General features: G+C 41.8%; 1 protein-coding gene across 4 annotated transcripts in view; it reads left to right on the forward strand.

Moving 5' to 3' along the window:
• Positions 1 to 19638, forward strand: part of LRRC8D (leucine rich repeat containing 8 VRAC subunit D) — a 59270-nt gene that overhangs the window by 11287 nt on the left and 28345 nt on the right. For 2 of the 4 annotated variants that reach the window (XM_074546082.1, XM_005482101.4), the window contains exon 2: positions 7174 to 7311. The exons of 1 other annotated variant lie outside the window; for it this stretch is intronic. The gene's annotated coding sequence lies outside the window, so the exon portion shown is untranslated. Of the gene's footprint in view, positions 1 to 7173; positions 7312 to 15443; positions 15863 to 19638 lie in introns of those variants that run through there. One more of the 4 variants, XM_074546083.1, reaches the window with a different exon arrangement.

Here is a 19638-nt window from a genome sequence, read left to right on the forward strand (position 1 = left end):
GTTTTCTAGAAATCAAGCCAGCTTTTGCCCAACACTTTTGCCCAACACTTGGAGGCAGGCTGTAGTATGGGAAGTGAGTATGGCTGCGCCAAGGACTCGTTTGTTCTAACTTGTTTAAAAGAAATACCTTAGTTTTCTTCTTCTCCCTCTTCAAGTATAAATCAGGATACAAAACCATATTGTTCATGTAGCCTCAAAATTAATTTTCCTTCTTTCCACTTGAGCTCTTTCCTCAGAAGTGATTTGTTCCGAGACTGAAGTAATTGCGACATTCAAGACTTGAGAAGCAATCGTAGTGTAAAATACAGCCACCCTTAGGGAGGAGGAAAGATGGTTGTTGCTCAGATATTTTTTCTTTTTGGAGGCCCTTTTTTGTTAAAGGTAACTCTGATTAAGAAGTAGAAAGAAATAACAAGGCTGAAAGCATGTGGCATCCAGCAGTGAGTGAGGATAGCATTTGTGTTTATTCATCATAGTCTTGCTTTTTGTATTGTGTGATCAGTAAAATAAGAAATACTCTGATTCTTGTGATTTGCCTTACTCTTTGTTAGTGTTTAAAAAAAAACCCCAAAACTCCTCTGTATATGGTCTTCTTGTCAAAAGTTAGGCATCTCAGGTGTTCTGGCTTATGATGGTCTACTTTGAAGACCAGAGAATTGCAGTGGAAGATTTCTCAGACCTAAGGAATGGCCGCTACACGTAATTAAAGGGTGTTGTTACCTTTTCCTATCAGATATCTCTTCAAACTGTTTGCTGTGCTTATAAATTTTGGAAAACAAATGCACAGTTCTCAAACTGGAGTTTCAAAAGCTCTCTATTCATTTGATCAGGATTTTTCTGAGTTGTATCTCCTGATGATTTCCCCTGCATGGTTAGACCATGGATAAGGCAGACTAAAGCGTCTGTTGCTCTTTTAGATGTCTTACCTGTGACACTGACATGGAGCTGGTAAATATGATGAGACCATCTGCTGGATACAGTGGTGCCCAGGATGAGCCCCCTCCCTGCCTTCATTATGTAAAGATCCACAGAGAAAGGAAAAAACCCCTTACATGAAGGTTCTTCATAGTCCTGATGAAGCAGTGAGACAGGCTTCTGCCTGTCCTCATGCAACCTAATGGCTACAAAGTCACAGCCAAGATACAGGTTGTCTGTTTTTCCCTCTCTTGAACTTTATTCTTTGCAAGTCAGCATTGAGATAGTTTCTTTAGAAAAGGTATTCCTGATTGCCCTTGGGTCCTGCAGAAGCCAGGGCTGCCACACCTATAATGTTTTCAAGTCTGGCCAATTGCACAGATACCAACATGCCTGTTAAAAGCTGGGATTTTCTTGTATGGAAAAAATTTTGAAGCACTTTACTCTTGCTGCAGTGATTTTCCAACCTGAGATTATAGCTTTAAGGACAGAACCAGTGCACAGGATGTGTATATGAATATGATGTCTGAATATTTACCTGGTTTTCATCTGTTGCAGGATAGCAAGGAAAGGAAGCTTACATGCTTTCAGCTGCTGTGAGAACTTGTATAAAAATTGCAGATGGCTGCAATTACCCCAGTGCAGGCTTGCTGAATCTGTGTGTGCTAGGGATGGATATATTTTGATGTGTGCACATAAAAAGTTGATTTTTTTCACATTCTATCAATAAAAGGTATGGTTTATTGTCTGTCTCAAATACACTGATTAAATAACCAAGCTTATACAACACCGATTTGTTAATCATTGAAAATAACCTTTCGGTTCAAGAGCTTCCTCTGTGAGAATTAATATTTTATACAGAAGTGTTATGTAATAGACATTTTGTTGCCTTTGCAGTCCTGCACAGAGGAACATGGTGTTAAGCTGATGTAGTTGGGGTTGTTCTGTATAAATTTGTCCACTAAACCAATGCAAATATCAATGAATAAGGGGGGAAAAAAGGTCCATATTGCGTATTTGTAAATGGTGGTTTGTGTACAGAACATGGAAAGGGAGGATAGGAATTGCTTTGGCCTGACAGTCTGTGCATTAAAACTTGAGGGAGCAGTGTTAGAGGTAGTGCCCTGGCTTGCTTTGTTTCCAGGCACCACTGTGGTTACACAGGCTTTCCACATGCATTAGCAATTGCCTTCATCAAGGATGCACGGAGCACCAGACTGCACGGTTAATCTGGCTGGGCTTCCAAATACAAACTGAAGAGTCCACATACAGGGCTCCTCTCAGTGGCTGCCATACAGAAACTTCTATGTGCTTACTTTCTGACTAATTAAATGAAGAAACAAAGCCTAACTTACCTATTTTAGCAGAGGAACTGACGAAAGAGAAGAGAAATTTTTCATGCACTTGAGTTTTTTAAGTAACGTTTGATGGTTTATAAGCCATACTAAATTTATTCACAGTTTTTCCTTGTTGGCCTTGATAATAGAGAGGAAGGAAAAACTGGTTTGATGGTTTTGCTCCTCTCCTTTTCTGTCCTTCTGACAACAGATGTATTGGCTCTGGAAACAAGGAAGTGAAGGAATGCAGATACATTGTTGGTGCTGCAGAAATTGTGAGCTTAACCAGTGTTGGTGTCCCAATGAAAAGTAGGTAGAAAAAAAAAAAGGAGTGGACTGAGAGAAACAAAATTGTGCTAATAATCATTCAGAAAAGTGAAAGATGCACAGGTTTGGACAAGAATATTTTTCCAGTGTTTAAAACTTGTATTTATGCTATGTTTATTTTTACTGAAAGTTAATTTAGTATGTACTTAGATTGAAAGGTGAATTTAAGAATGTCTTTATTAGCATTGATCAGTTTAACCCGAACAGATTTTAAAGAAAGAAACCACTGAGGCACGAGTTACAGGAAAAAAAAGATTGTAAAGCCTGAAAATCATGAGAAACATGCAAAAATACAAAAGAAAATAGTAATATTGAGGCAAAGAAAAGGAGATAAAACCGTGGAGAGAAGTGTGAGTAAATATAACATAATATTGAAAAGCTTGAGGTTATATATGCTGTCCTGCAAGTGGAAAGTGTATGAATTCTGTTTGTTTGAGGGTGCCTCATTCCAGAAACAAGGCTTTTGTGCTCACAGTGGAATGGCCAAGTTTTCCCTGTTTGGAGCTAGCTCGAAGCAAAGCATTTGAAAAAAATTAATTGCATGAAATGTAATGGGTGCCTGAAGCTCACGGGCTGAATTAGCACAAGCCTGGTTTTGCCTAATGGTTTGCACGTGCCTCATTTGTATTTTAGGATTGCAGTGTGTCCATGTGCGCGGTGGCCCAGGGCAGCCTGGAAACAGGCAGAGAGAGTGTAGCTGGTCAGTGTGAGGAGCAGAGTGCCCCTCTCTGCTGTTCCTTCTGTGTGTGAAGAGAGGAAGGTGGCCCTCCACACTCCATAGCTGCTGATTTGTCACCTCATTCATGATAAGACTTCTTCAGTGTCTGATCATTTACCCCTTTGCTGTTTGAACTTGTAAAATCTTAGCTCTGGTTTGCTCTCTGCTGAAGAGTGTGATACCAGAGCTTGCACAGCAGCAGCTCCCTCTCTGCTGCCTGTGTGAAACTGAGTGAGCTGCAGCAGTGAGGAGGTTTGCCTGCTTCTCCAGCAAGGTTTGGTTTGTTGATGTCTTTGCTCTGTTCCTGCTGTCTGCAGCACAAGAGAGGAAGTGGGGAGGAGTTTGCACACAGCCTCTGGCTCATGGATGGGAGAAGAGGGGGTGGCCACCAAGAGAAGGGAGGAATTACAAGGAGCTCCCAAATTAAGCTGGGTGTTGGTGTCATGTGAAAAGCAGGGCCTAGAATGGACAATGAGCTCTACAGGGAGTCGCAGTGGGATCCTGTAGGCTCCCATGTAGCAGGAGCAGTGCCTAAGGTGCTTTCCAAGGGGAGTGTGGTTTCAAGACCAGCTGGAGCAAATTTGAGCTTGCACTGCTGTTGAAAGGGGAAGTCCTGCCTTCCAGCCCACCCTCTGCTGTGGGCAAGATGCCTTTCCCAGGCACATACCACGGAGAGAGCAGGAATGTTAAGTAGCAGGGTGGCCACTAATGAGCGGCAGCTAATTGCAAAACTTACTCGGAGATAGCAACAAAATCTGGTATTTATCTGGTTCGGTTACATGCTACTTCTGGCAGTATTTCTACAGGAGGTATCTCTGCTGGAGGTTTTTCTTCTGTCTTGATGGCACGACGCTTCTCCTGTGTGCTGGTTTGCTGTTTTTCTTAGGCAGCAGCAAGGGAGGAAGATGGCATTTTAACTGAAGAGATTGTCAAATGTCTGCTGTTGTCTGGGTACTTTGAGATATATGTAGAACTGAGAATTATTCAGCTGTGCTGAAATTAAACCTCTAATGACTGGAACTGCTTACTTATTTAATTAGCTGGGGTTTGGGGTTTTTTATTCCAAAATATCCACTTCTTCCCCAAAATACTGTGACTTCCCTCCTTTTCATTTCTTTACAGAATTCATAATGATTTGTTCTAAGTGAATTGTTCAGGGTTTTTTTTTTCAGTCTGTTAACAATGATTATTTCCCTGTTAAAAGCATCAGAAGTATTGTTTTCCTTAATGGAAAAGATGTTTGATCAAGTGACTGTACAAATGGAGGCAGCCACTGTATATAGGACGTGGCTTTTGGAGGTTGCATGTGTTATGCCTGAAGTGCCAAGTACTTGGCTGTGATTCAGATGAAATTGGCACTGGCTGATGCCAACACCCCAATGTAAATGTGGTGTCTTTCCCTATGCTGTAGGGCCCTGAAAGAAAAGTATTGAAGCGAGTGAGTGCCAGAGGAGACGAGGTTAAGAGAGAAGTGGTGCATGTGCTCCTTATTTAATCTCCTTCGTAGCCACAGTCCCACACACTGACTGTACCAGTGGGTGTGTGTTCTTGTATCAAAGCAGATGTTTCTGTAAAAAACATGTTGCTTTGTTTTAATAAATTGAGGTTGTCACTTCAAAAGTGGGAGAGGGAGGTGAAGGAAGTAGCATAAAGTGAGAATTTGACAATTGGGATTTGGAACAAAATCCATGAGGATTTTTGTGGTAAGAACTGCAGGGAAGAATCCTTCGCTGCTCTTGGCATTGCCCAAACATCTACTTATGCACTGTTAAGATTTACATAAGAAGTTCTGCTTTTAGATTGGTTTTGGGGTTTTTGTTTTGTTTTGTTTGCTTTAAACCAAAAATTTGTAAGTGTTTTGTCATTTGTCATCCTTTACATTTCCTTAGGTATGATCCAGTCCATGTGCTCAGCCTGTTGTGGGAAGGGGAGGGTGGTGGTGATGGACCTCAGCAGTGTTTCAGATTGTGATTCAGTTCTTGAAGACAAGCTGTCCTGTTCTTCCCATGCCTTGCCAAGTGTGGTGGTGCTGCTGTTCAGCCTCTCCTGGCCCCCTAAATGCTCTCCCTAAATACACTCTCAAAAAGCACAGTCCTACTTTGAAGGTGGGAGCTGCCTTTGCCTGCTGCTTTCAGAAGTGGTTGGTTGCCTTTGGGAGCGCTGCTGAGGAGGGACTGGAGGGCATGGTGAGCTTGGTTCAGGCCCTTCTTACACGGCTCCCTGACCTCCTGAAAAACAGGGGTTACAGGAACAGCCAAGGTGAATGGCCCCGTGGCTGTGAGCATTTTCTGTTAGACCTCAAGTATGATCCAAAGGTCTGTTCTGAAGCCTGCTTGCTCTAGACCCTTGGAAAGTATCTAGTCACAGGTTTTTTCTTCCATTTATTTAAAAACCTAGAGTCTCTGAAAACTCCAGTTCTGCATAAAAAGATTTACTTCTCCTGAGACCAGTTGACTACTCCAAGCCCTTTCAAGAAGAAAAGTCTATGAGGCATATTTTATTTGAGGATTTTACAGTGTTTTCCCCATCTCCTTATCCTAGGTCTCTACTGTTAAGAAGAAACCTGGAACAGCAGGTTCCTGCTGACCTTTAAAATTATCTCAGTGGAAAGCCTGACACAGAGCTTGTTCTTGTGTGCCTCTGAGTGCCAGTGGGTACCACCCCTGAAAAAGCCTCAGAAGAAAATTAAAGGGAGATTTGGGGGGAGGATGTGTTTGCATTTTTTTCTGCAGTGGTTTGAGCAGCTCAAGTGGGTGAATGCACTGCTCTCAGTGCTGGGTGCAGACCCTTACAGCAGAACAGCCCTGCTGCAGGCACTGCTGGGCTGGGGGCTGGAGCAGGGGATGCAGCTGCTTGTCCCTGCCTGTGGAGCATCCTCTGCTCTGAAGGGCTGCCCGTGTACCTGGGGCTTGCCACCCTTGCAGTGAGCACCTGCTGCACTGGTGTTGGCAGCCTGGCACAGGGTGCTGTGGTTGGCAGTGCTGGGAATGCCTTGGGCACACAGCAGGGCAGTGGCAGGCTGTGCACTGAGAGTCCTGTAGAATCCTGCCTGTTGCTAAGGGACTCCTTTTGCATATGCAGCAACACTGGTTTATATAGCAGCTTTCCCTGTGTTTGTTGATTGGAGGCAATTACTGTAAAATACTTGATTTATAACAAGGCATACTTAATAAGCAGCAAAGTAAAATAAATATTCATGAATTACCTGCTGGAGTCTGTTCTTTTTGCTGAGTCGTTGCTTTCTGTCTGTGTGCTCTGCATAGGTCTGGAACCTCTGGGTCTCTGGAAGTGAAGGCAGCTCTGCTGGATCTTAGCTGATGGGAGTTTTGGGCTGAAGAAGGAGGGAGACAATCCCACTTTTTCTCTGTTTTATTCATCCCAGAGGATAGAGGTGTTTTCCTGAGATTTTTCCAAGCAGCTCATTTGACTCAAAGTGGTCTGCTTGCCTGGCATAGGGCTGTAATGCAGTAGTTGAAGTGTCATCCAAGTGTTTGCGTAAAACATGTGCACTGTGCAGCTGCCACATCACTGGGGTCTGGTCTGGCTTTTGTGGTGCTGTTGGGAGGTGATGATGTAGAAATAACAGTGTTCTTGGTTAAGTTAGGATGAGCCAATATGTTTAAGAAAATATGTGGGAAATGACAAATTGCTCATTTGGGATCTATGCTCTTCAAGAATAGGACAACTCATTTAGAGTAGTTCCTCTACTCTAAATTAAAACAAGTTTGTGCTTAGTCTTCCCTAGAGATGAAGCACAGTCAGCAAAAGGATGGGTAACCTTTGTCTTCTGTCTTGCAAAGTGGCATTCCTCTGACCCCCACTACTATGACCACTTTATTTGGCCAGTTTGATTCACAGGAGTTTGTTTTTATATAGGAGGAGTCTGTGGCGCTTGTCAAAATGAGCAAGTGATCATCAGTGTGGTTTGGTATTCCTGCTGCTGGAGCCTTCAGGAGCCAGCGCTCAGCCCTGCTGAAGCCAGAGGAGGAGGGCGGAGGAGCACAGCCTGATCAGGTACCGAGCCAGGAGTGGGAAGGGGTCTTTCATGCAGAGTTAAGTTATGGATGATCATCAGTTATAAAAAGTTACATTCTTTGGAAGGTGTTGTTAACGTGTGTGGCTCAATGGAGGCCCAGTAAAGGCAGCCACATCCGTGGGCCTGGCAGGGGTGGGTGTTACGGGTGTCTGAGTTCTCTGACAGAGCTGAGGTGAACATAAACAAATGCAACACATTTTCAAGGGTATTTGATTTGCAAATACCGTTTTCAAGCTTCATGTAAGTTGTGAAGAATGGGCTAGGAATACTCTTCACAAATGTCTGGATGTTGAAGAGCAGTTTGATGTCTTGAGGAAAGATTTTTCCTCAGCTTTATTCTTTGTTCTAGTAGGGATACTTCAGTGCTAGCTTTTGATGAGCAGTATATTATGTAGGAACTGCAGAGCACAGAGGTAGCAGACTGATGGGTTTTAACACACAACAAACTCTCAATTTTCTTGTTAGGTTTTTATTTGCTGAGATGTCCATAACCATTCCTGGAAACTGGTATTTATTTATACACTGACATCTTTCAGATTGTCTTACTTGAGAAGATTTAGTTAGGTTCATCTAGTGTGAAGACAGACAAGTTTGAGATTTTGATTTATTGTATTCAATTTGGGATTTTTGTCTTACGTAACTGTAGTTTATGTGGAACTCCTGCTCTGAAGACCATGTTTTGAAAAGACTTAGCATATTTTTGTGTACTATTAGAGATCCTTTGTGAACAGGGCTAGTACTTATGTGGGCTTTTGTACAATGACAGGGATGGCAGTGGCATGCAATTCAGTGTTGGAGGGAGCATTCTGTGAAGAGGCACAATGTTTTTTCACATCAAGTGATGCTTTCTCTCCAGAAATACCAGCCTCTATACCTTAGACTGTCTGAATTTATTAGTCAAATTTTTGCTATTTTTTTATTTATTGACCCAGGTAGAAGCAGTGAGGGTAGCTTAAAATCTGTTAAGAAAATTATTCCTAATGTTCTAGAGGTAGTTTTCAGCTCTGATTATATCTTTCCTGGTGTGGTTAAAAGATAGACTCTTTTTCTAGCATCCATTGTGAATACTTCACTTTTTTTTTTTTTTTTTTTGTTTTTTTTTGTTTTTTTTTGTTTTGGGAAATAAGAATCAGCATTTATTTGATTGAACAACCAGCTTCCTGCTTCCCAAGGAAGAGATAGTGGCTCATTTGCTTGCAAACATCCCTCCTGTGGAGAGTCTTTGTTGGGGAGTTAGAGGAAAGCTAGCAGTTCCTAGTGAAATAGCTGCATAGCAGGATGAAGAGGGATTATTGAAGCATTACTAGGAAATTCATGGCTGTGTGTGGAAGACCTTATGTACTCCACAGACGAGCTGACCTAAATTCTGCAGCCAGGCCTAACTGGTTTCTGTGCTGATGTGATGTGGCAGGCTGGATAACCTGCAGCAGATCTGGGGTTTAAAAAAAAATAAGCAGAGGGGGATACAGAGAAGATTTGTGTTTGAGTGGAAACACAGACAGGCAAGTCTTTAAGAGTGTACTGAATCGATCTTAAATTTTTTTGTTGTTTTCTAACCCACACTTCTCTATTCTTAGTATTGAGTATTTTTCACATAGCAGGATGAGTCTGTATTATAAGGATGCTCATTAAGAAAAGTGGAGAGGTGTTGTTTACTCCTGGATGAGGAATATGTGGATGGATTTGCTCATAAGAGGCTTGGAGTTCTGAGATAGGTTTTAGTAAAGAAACTGCTAAGTATCTTATCAGTAGTGAAACAGTTAACCCAACTGACACTTGAACTCTTCAGGAAAATAGGATTAGTATCCACTTGACATAAATGGAATGGCTTACGCTTGGGTTTCTAGGTGATGTTTGTTTCTCAAGATTATACATTACACAAAACGTGACACAAAAATCCAAATAGAAAACAAAATGCCAGGTCTGTCACAGTCAAGTTGGTCAGTCTGACCTGCGTGCTGTGTTTTTGTGCTGTTACTTCTTGTAATAGTGATGTGACTTTGCAGTTTAGTTTCTGCTGGCACAAATGAGGTGTGAGGGCAGTTACTGCTTCCTGCCTTTTTCTGTACACATAAGCTAGACTGATGCAATGCTCTTCTTGGCTTTCACCCTTCCTGCTTGCACACTTTGGTTACCTGGTCTCACTGCTTCCTTCTCAGGTTCCTCTACTGGTATGAGAGGAATTTTTTTTGCTAGTACTGCTTATACCACGTTCTATGAAAGGAACTGTTTATGCAGGCAGAAAAATTTTGCAATCACTAGAAGGACTTTTGCGGTAAGATTTTTACTGGCATAGTTGGGAAGCATGAAAAAAATATTGGCTGATACAGTTCAATGAACAAAATGTTAAAGTGTGGCTAGGGGCTTTGCTGTGCAAGTGTTCTGGTCTGGTTACTGTGATGGAGTGTGTGTGTGTATTTATAAAACATTTCTGTCTGGAAACCTTTTAGTGGTGGCATAAGCTTTAAGTCTTGAATTGTTTTAGAGGAATTTCTGCAACTGCAGCATCCTGAGGTGCCAGGGGAAATAGTGATATTCTGAAACATTGCTGCCTTATTTTAGCTCACATTTCACTTGATGTGCTTTTGATTTGTTTTAAGAACAACTTGTCTGTATAAGCTGTTTGTTTACTATATGCACATAATAAGCAGCAATGCTGACCTTCGACTGGAAACCAGAATGACTGCAGGTCCTGCTGCCCCACTGCCAGGAGCAGGTATGAGAGGGGGTTGGAGAGCAAGGGCTGTTTCCTCTGCATGTGTTTCAATACCAGAAGCAGTAGTTAGAAGCTTATTAACTGACAAATAAATTAAATAGATTGGAATTCCCTCCAAAATGGTGAAATGGTTTTTGCTTGCATTAGTGTTATTGCCAAGGCTACCTCAAGGCAGAAGCAATGTTTTCCTTAGTACAGATATAGATGTCATTTTGAGTAATTCTTTGCAGTGAGAAGAACTTCTATGTATCTTGCTCCAGTGTTACAATTTTCATGTTGGTTTATCTTTTCTTTCTTCCTGTCCTTCCAGCAGAATTTTCAATGTTATCATTAGAGACAGAAACTGAAAAATAACTAGAAAATAGCTGGAGAACAGCCCCACTTTGGTGTTTTTTTTCACTGGTTTTGCTCTCGTATTTCTTTGCCTAGACAGGAGACTTGTCCATTACTGATAGCCAAAGGCAGTCCTCGCAGTGATGGGTCAGTGAGCTGAGCTGCTTCCAGCTTGTCCTTCTGGAGCCTGACCCAGCCTGGCTGCGGGCGGTGGCACCGACACAGTACGGGGGAGGAAGGGGATGGCCTGGCAGGGCTTGTGGCCAGCTTGTATAGCAGGGAAAAGCCTGAGCAGGGTCAAAATGCAGCACTGCTCTCTTTCAGCCTTCCCTGCAGTAATGTCTTGTTGCATGGTTTTGTGGTCACAGACCTGTTTTGTACTGGATGTGTATCAAATTCAGTGAGCTGCAGTATTCTTAGCTGTGTGTTTTGACATATTATGATGATGTTTTGAAATACCTACCTGCTCTCTTGACTGGAATCTCAGGTGGTTGGTTCCTTTGGGATGGATGGGAAGTGATTCTCAATATGTTGTTCCCTTAAGCTTTATCTGTTGTCTTTGGTAGGTGATGCTGTTTTGAAGAAGGCAGCACCATCACAGTTCTTGTTCTCTCAGAGGTTGAGTGAACACTGGAGCACTAAATCGGTGTAGTGAGGTGCAGCATCAAACAGTAAGGTCTGCCTGTCCTTGTCCATACCTGATTTGGTTTCAGGAGAGATGAAACACTCCCAGCAACTGAGAAATCACAGGAGAGACTGGATTGGGGAGAAGCTGACCTCTTCAACACCAGGTTTTCCTTGTCTAGATGGGCCCAACAAGACTTATGGTGCTGTATTTGCACATGATGGTAAAAAGAGGACATACCATTAGATGTTGGTGACATTATTGCCTTGCATCTCAGATAGTAAGGATGGGGGAAGAGAGAGAGATTTGCAAGGAAATAATGAACAAACAGCTCTTTGTTGCTCAATTATTTTAGTGCTTCTGTGGTTTAGCTGTTATATTGTGTTACTCTGTCCACAGCTTTTTATGGGCCTCTTTTAGAAAAATTTAAAATTTACATAAATAATGTTTCTCTAGTTCTATTTATTATTTCAATTAAAACATTCCACTGCCTTTGGTGATTGGATATATAAAATCTGGCCTTTGTTGCTGAGCAATGAGCTCCCAAACTTTCTGCTTATCTGCCTGCATTTCATGAAGTGGGTTTTGCTCAGTGTATCACTGGAAACATGGAAAAGTCTTCTCTGCATAATTGGAATTGTTTTGATCAATAAAGCATCAGTCTCTTTTCTATTCCATTAACTCTTACATTCTGCAGGAGCTGGGCAAAAAAAGTGATTTTTTTTTTCCCTGCTCATAAATTGAATCTGCTACTTTTTGAGGTAAAATGTTTTTCCAGGCAGACTGCAAAACAATTTTCTTGGGGAGTTCAAGTTATTATTTAAGGAATATAGTAATTGTTGACATTACTGATATTTGAAACATTGGGGGAGAAACAATTACATGAAAAGACATTTTTGAGAAAGGAAAACACCATACAGCCCCTTCCCCCTGGCCCTGCTATGTGCTGATTTGAAGTTCTGTGCTAGTTAAGGGGAGCACTGCGCAGGTTTGGGTTTGGTTTGTTTTTTCCAATCTTTACTATGGAGGAAACATTGTAATTTAAGGCTTTAGAGGCAGAGCTCAAATGCCACTCCACTATTTCCCCCAAAACCCCACCAGAGTGTTGCTGGACCAGAGCTGCTCTCTGGTGTCCAGCTGTCCTGTTTGCAGCTGGATCTGGCAGTCCCACGTGCTTTGCTTTTTGGCAGGTGGTGTGTTTTGGTGACTTGCTGCCTGCCATGCCAGCAGGCTGAGATGCTGGTAGTGCTGCTGGAGGCTGGAGCAGCAGACATTCCTGTGCCATGGGTGAGATAGGAAGGACTGGGAACAGGGATGCTGCATGGGGTTTTTCTTGAGGTGCAAGAAGCAGTGGGCTGTGATAGAACCAGCAGCCACCTCTCAAGTCACCACCTTTTGGCTGAAGGCTGTTTTTTCCAAAGTGTCTGTGCTCTCTAGTCCTTGGGCAGTCACTGATTGGTGGTAACTTGCAGCGAAGTTCACAGCAATGCTAGATTTTCCTTTTCAGCTCAGGGAACGGGATGGAGAGCTGCAGGTAACCTGTGCAGGATCTGGGTGAGTGTTTGTGAAGGCAGATGTGGGTGGTGACAGAGCTGGGAGGCATCAGAAGGGAGAACATGGAACATAAAGCTCAGCTAATTTTGCAGGAGTGTATTGGCCCACTCCTCTGGATTGTGCTGTCCTGGTATGTGTATTTAAACTGAGACAATCTGAAATTACTGGCTGTCAGCTTGTTAAAATAATCACGTTGCCAAGAACTCTATCATTTTGTTAAGCTTCATTTCAGATTTATTGCATTTTTTTTACCTTTAATGGGACTAATTCAGGGGATGCAAATGTGTGGTTTAGCACACTAGTTCCACTCCCTGCAGTTCATTTAAATTTTCTTTTCATTTGCTTTTGCCCCCTTGCTCTGTCTCAACCAGGGTTCAGTCTGAAGGCAGCAAGTGAGAAACTATTCCCTTCACTGAGAGGGTAAGTCTAGGTTGTAGGAGATGGGAAAATGAGAATTAGAGCTCTCGTCTATAAACATTAAACAAAGTTTATTTCAACAGCCTCTTCTGTCTTTGTTAGAATAGTTGGAGGTATGCCAACCTAAAAAGCCTCAAACCTGCTTTGATTTAACTTTCACCCAGGTCTTTGTGTCATGTCCTAATGAGGGCCAGAGCTACTTCTGTTTTCCTTATGTGTTGGACAGCACTTTCATACATTGGTGGTGGAACTTGGATGGGTTTTTTGCAGTGCTATTGAGTTTCTTTTCCTTGTGTGTGTTGTTCAGATAGCTGTGCTACTGGGAAGACAAACACTTAAAATTGAAAAATATGATGAGGCAAGGGCTGTCAAGTATTATGCATCAATTTTGTACTTTACATGCTGAGGTCCTGACCTACTTGAGGTCTCTAGGTACTTTTGCAGTGTAAGTGTTTAGCAATGATAAACTGCAGTGTCTGGCAGAGGGATTTGGTGTGCAAGGACACCTGAAAAAACAACCTTTAATCCTTTCCCTGAAATGAGCTGGTTTCCAGGTTTCTGTTTTTTCAGAGGGGTTGGACAGGGTGCTTCTATTCAGTGTGTGCTGGCATGATATTCAGTGGTCAGCACCTTGTTTTAATAGTTGTCAGCAAAGTAATATTGATGGAGCTGACTTTCTGGATTTTTTTTTTCCCCTGCATGTGTGCATGTTAATTCTTTGAATGTATTTTTTTCTCGTAAGTAATCAATATAGCAGGAAAAGCCCCATTCACCAATAGCATCTGAAAACAGTAAAAAGAGCAGAAGACCAGAAAGCCCCCAGATATCCCTAAACAGCAACAAAAATATGAGCAATAATGTGGTCGGGGGGGAGCTGCTTGTAGCCAAGGGCACTTGCTAAGAGGGGAACAGATTATGAAAGCTCACCTTTTATCTTGGATTTTTGAATGAGGAAAAATGTAATTGTGTTCTCTAAATAAATGAGTGCAGTAGTTATGTTATGTTTTGTTCCTTATGGTATTAAATGCCCTGTTAATATTAATAGTTTCACAGCTTGTCACAAAAGGCCTTGGTGTTTATTCTTGGTTTTCTAGATAGTCTGATTACAGTGATGGAACTGGACAAGCTAAAGGGTCATGGCATTTTAGAAAGCGATTCTCTAAATGAATATCTCAAGGACTTTCTAGAGTTAGAGGTGTCCCCAAGATAAACTGTTACTGATCTGAGGCCAGGGATATGAGTGTTTCTTGCTTATTAAATGACCCAAATGTGAGTAGATGTGTGTATGAATAAAAGGCTTTTTGGATCAGCACTGGCTGAAAATGTTTCTGAAGTTTGCATGGGTTAAACAGCATTACTGACATTTCTTGACACCTTTTCTGCAATGCCTTCTACCCCATTAACAGCATATTTAGGGGATGGGCTTGTTTTGGTTCTGTACAATCAGATTGCTCATAAGGAATGTGCATCTTGTTTTCACAGCAGTCATAGAGCAGTCCTCAGGAGCTGACTCACTGCTATTTTGTAAGCAGGGTTTGCCTGCCTGCCTTTTATGCGGTTCTGCATTTTTCCATTCCACAGTCCATGGCAATTTAGATCTTAAGTGTGCTGGTGTTAAAAAGCCCGCTTCCTGGAGTAGATCTAATCTCTATGTATGTGATGTGTACTTGGTCTGATTTGATACTAACAAAAGTAATTTTTGATTATTTCACTTTTTTCTAGTTATGTCTTAATCGTGTTATGTTACAAAGGCACTTCCCCTGCAGCTAACGTACATGATCATTAACAAACAAGTATTAGTGATTTGGGGGGAATTGTATTTAGTCTGTTAGTTATTGTTACACTGTCACACTTGTAGGGGCTTGTTTTCAAATTTTCCTGCACAATACTTGACTTGAGTTTCAGATTAATTGTCTTGTTCTACTTGCATTTTAACTGAGTTCTGCTTATTGGGATGTTGTGGTAGGGTGGGACTGGTAAAAATGGGCCACTGGAAAGATACTGAAGAAAGGCCTTGGAGGCTCCCTATAATTTGAGCATTCAAGTTAGAATTTCTGCTGTGTAGCATACCTTGAATAACACTGGATTCCATTATTGACTCCCAGAATCACTTAGACTCACTCTCACACCTTAGTAACACTTTATTCATGGCAAGTCAGGTATTTTCTTGTGACTTTTTATTGTTTGCTTTTACTTGGCCCAGTTAGATTCTTTTTTTCCACACTGGCATCTTTGGAGGAAGTAAGGTGCCAGAAATCTTCAGTGCTGTCATGATTTTTATTTTTTAATGAAAAGCTTTTCTGAAAAGAACTGTCCACCAATGTGTAAATGAAACTTCTCCCAGGTACCGCTGCCTTTGTAATTTTTTTTCATAGCTTTCCTAGGTAAAAGTTGGAAGATCAGATTGTTTTAATTGATGTTTTTGAAAAACTTGTGTGGCTGGAAAACTGACAGTAGTCATGTGAATTTCGTATTACTTCTGCATGGTTAAAATCAACAGCAGCACTCTGGGCTTCTGCTAGAAATACTTCAGAAAAGCCGTACAGGACAGACTAGGGGAGGTAACCCAGCAGAGACTTTTTTCCTTTTCCTCATATTCTCTGGTAGCTCTAAGGCTGAGTATAGTAAAAGGGGAAGATGTAAATCATTCTTAGGGAAAAAGGGTGAAGTGATGCTGGTTTTCCTGGCAGTAGCCAGGAGGCTGCAGAGAGGGGAGAAGCAATAGGAAGCTTTTGTTTCCTGGGTGGGGTTTCACATCTGACACTGGCCAGAGGGAGCCTGATCGAAGGCACCGGGCCGGTAGAACGCAGCACCTTCCCAGGGAGCTGCTGGACTTAAGCCTGGGTGTTCCTGCAGGAAACTCCACCCTCTCCTTCTGTCTCTGGTACGTTTTCCAAGCCTTGATGTCGTCTTCTCACTGCTGGCAAAAAGTTACATGTGTGGGAGATATGCAAATGTGTTGTAGTGTTCTGATATAATTTTAGCACAGGAAAAGCGCAAACTCTGTACATAGGTATCACTAACTGAGCTGCAGTCTTGCAGCTGAGTTTATTTAGTAGAGCTGTCAAACTTTGAAAAGAGATTTGCATGGATGTGGGGTGCAGGATCAAGTTTGGAATTTTGTAAACTTCAAAAGTAGCTTCTATCAATCCACAGTTCTCTAAATTCCTTCACAGACAGTAGAAACTGCCTGAATGAGTACAGAAGAATGGTATAATTCAATGACATGATAATTGAGGATTTCTCACTATGTGAAACCTCTTATTATTTACAGTGTATACTGTCGCTGCAAGAATACTGGCTTTGCAATGAATAACTGAGGTGGACTTTAGTGGACTTTATCTTCTCTTGTTTCTCTCAATGTAAAATTCTAAATACCTTTTTTTTTCTTTGTGGCTTGGGGTTTTTTTGTGGTTTTTTTTTTTTTTTTTTTTGGTGAGGGAGGAATTTTTCTTTCCAGGTATAATGAGGGCTTGATGATCTTGTGGGAGAGGAATGAAACTACTAAAATCCTTTCTCATATGTACAGGGTTAAGCATTACTCAGGAGGGTAATGTTCCAATGGAATTGCAGTCTCCCCATAACAGTTTAGACTTTGGTAAAGCAAGTGGATGAGTCATTGCACGGATTTGATGGCTGAAAAGATTGATTAATAATTAATTTAAAAACAAGATGCCCTTTCCTCTGTGTCCTCGCTTTCAGCCATTCAAAAGATCATCAGATTCCCACATGTAGTTTAACATTTGAGTACTAGGGACGTGTTTACTTTGATGTCTTTCCCTGAACTGAAAATGTTGCTTTGTCTTTGCTTTTGCTCACACATTATTTATAGAGATATAAATGTCAAATTTGATTCAAGTGTTCTGATGAGGTTACTGCACTTAGAAGGAGCCAAATGTTCCCATTTGGTGGGCTAGGGTTATACTTGCCTCATGACCTTCTGAGATACACTGGTATACCAGGTACTTCATGGCTAATGGCATTCCTGATTTTCAGGAATTCTCACATACAGGTTCTTTGCTATTCCTCAGTAAACGTTTGTCAGTCAAGGATTTGTATTTCTACAGGTTTGCATTTGTGCTGCATGTCTAATGGGAAACCTGTGGTTTCTAATAGGATAATGGGTTCAGGGTGCTTTTTGCCTTTATGCTGGCATAGTGATAAAAGTAAAGGTGCTGCTGACTGCAGTGTAACCCTGAAAGGATGTAACCCTCAAAATGAGCCCTTTGACTTCAGTTAAATTAGCATAAATAATGTCTATTTGAGAGGGGTTCAACAGCAGTAGGTCAGAGATATGGGGTCAATCAAAACCAATCCATGAAAGGCACAGAAGCTTCGGCAACCTTTTGGAGTCCTTTAAGGTGAATTGATACCCTCTTGAGTGCTCCTATCTGGGGCAGGTCTTTGATACAAGATAGGTCTTGTGACTCTGATGTTAGAAGAGGTAATAACCTGTGTTTTGTCTTTTTGGTTAATTAAAAGCATGCTATGTGCAATCCTGGGCAATTTAGGTACTGAATCTTGAATATTTAGTGCATGGTGAACATACATCAAGACATCTGTTTGCTGACAGCGTACAAAAAACCACTGTTGAAACTTTCATTTTTACTTATTTATAAGAGTGAAAGGTGAATGAAAATGTGTAATAATCTTACCTTGAGCTGTTGCTATCATTCATAATTTAAACCTGAAATGCTTCACTTTTTCAATGTAATGATCCTCTTAATCATTAAATTCTGAACTTGGCTTGGCTGTAGTCTTCTGATCAGGCTTCTGTAAAAAGAAAAAGGCTGCCAGATATTTGGTACCAAGATGTAGCTCCAACCTTCTGATGCTGGTGTTTGTGACACTGCATGTTGTCAGATATGTAAGGTGCAGCAGCTGACACCTTGCACTTTACAAAGCCTCAGTCCTTGAAGATCTGTCTAAATTTCCCAGCCTGCAGATAATGAAATATTTTGGCCTCCTTTAACTGTGAACATTATTTTACTGTAGTCAAAAGCTAAGATTTAGTTGCACTGCTTTACAAATGCTGTGTAATTGTTACTGCATATTGCAGAGTTACTGTGAGTAGGGATTTTGGCCTTTGCAAGGATAGCATTTGGGTTAGACTTCAGGAAGTTTGTAAAAAGAGGTTGTTTCTTGGCCTTTGTGATAAAATCACCCTTTGCCTGTGCAAGAATATGGAACGAGAAAGCTCTCCCTCCCACTACCTATTTAATTTGTGTTAAAAGAACTGAAAGTAGGAAATGTGGAGATGAGATTTTAGCTGCAGGGAAGAATATGTAATCTGATTTATAAAACTAGACCTTCTTGAATGCTTGTTTTACTCCAGCAAAGCCTCCTTTGGTAAACGTCATGTGCAGGATTGAGTGGGTGTTCACCTGCTGGTTTGTCGGGAGAGGAGGACAGGAAAGCAGTTTGCTCTTGAGGGGTGCTGAAGTGGATGATTTCACAGCCTGAAGTATATAAAACTTGCTCTGGTGTCAGTATGGGCAGTGGAATTTGACAAGAAGTGGGAGGGGAGAAGTGTGTGTGTGACTAGGGTGATACTTTGCATTCTGGAAGGAAGAAGCAGGGTCTGGAATTCATAGTTTGACATTTTTGAATGTGGGAAAGAAGCCAAAGGAAGCTAGTGGGTGTTGGGACATGACTGATTTGCTCCAGTTTACAAAGTAGGTGTGGACAGCAGAAATCAGAAGGACAGCAAGAAATCACCAGGATTTGTTTTAGCTGAAGGGGCAGAAAACTGCCAATGGAATGGTCACCCAAGGCACCCTGAGCTGCTCTGGGTCCTGATGCTGGAGCCTGGCAGTGCAGCTGTTTCCAGCTCACAACTTGAGAGCCACTTTGCTCTGAATTACTGCCATTGGGAACATCCTAAGGCAGAGAAGTCCCTGAAGAGAAGCAGTTACAGTTCCATTAGCTTTTTCTCTGGGATCACTGTGGGACCCCTGGATGAGTGAGACAGGGGTCAGAGATGGACTGGTGTTTCCTCCAGGCCTTATCAGATTTGCCTGCAGAGAGATTTGTGAGTTGAGCAATGGTGCTGTAAGAGGATTCCAAGGCAGAGCGGGTGAATCTGGCTACTGGAACTTGCCCTAAGGAGCCAGACTCACCAGGGCAGTGTGCCTGGGTGTCTTGGTCCAGAGCCTGTGGAGTTAACATACACAAAGTATGTGGCTGGGCAATCCTTGTGCATTAACTTTGGTAACTTTTGTAAGGTATCTCCTGTTAATTACCTCGCTGTTGAATACGTGATAAGTAAGATTGGGAGTTTTTCTTTCTATTAAGCTGAACTAGAAATAGTCCCTATGGGTTTTGAGGCTTGGACACAAGAACATTACTTATCATGTGGTGTCACTGAAATCAGCTGAAATCCTCAGACAGTAAGGCTGCTGGGTTTCCCGACACTTGCCTTTCTCCTAGTCTGTCACAATTCTTCCACCATTCACGCTGGCATTTCTTGTGTGTTTGGGTTACGGGTTACCCCTGTAACAAAGCTTGTGAAACATGACAGTCTGTGAAAAATAGGTCTGTAATGTTCCTTCAGCTTTTCCACTGGGCTAATTTTTCACATGTACATTTGCATTAATAGCAGCTGGCTTCTAGTTAATAAATACAGTGCCCTGTGAAATTAATGGGTTATTAGTGTTGGAT

The sequence above is a fragment of the Zonotrichia albicollis genome, chromosome 8 (assembly GCF_047830755.1).
Source record: "Zonotrichia albicollis isolate bZonAlb1 chromosome 8, bZonAlb1.hap1, whole genome shotgun sequence".
In the NCBI taxonomy this organism is placed as follows: domain Eukaryota; kingdom Metazoa; phylum Chordata; class Aves; order Passeriformes; family Passerellidae; genus Zonotrichia; species Zonotrichia albicollis.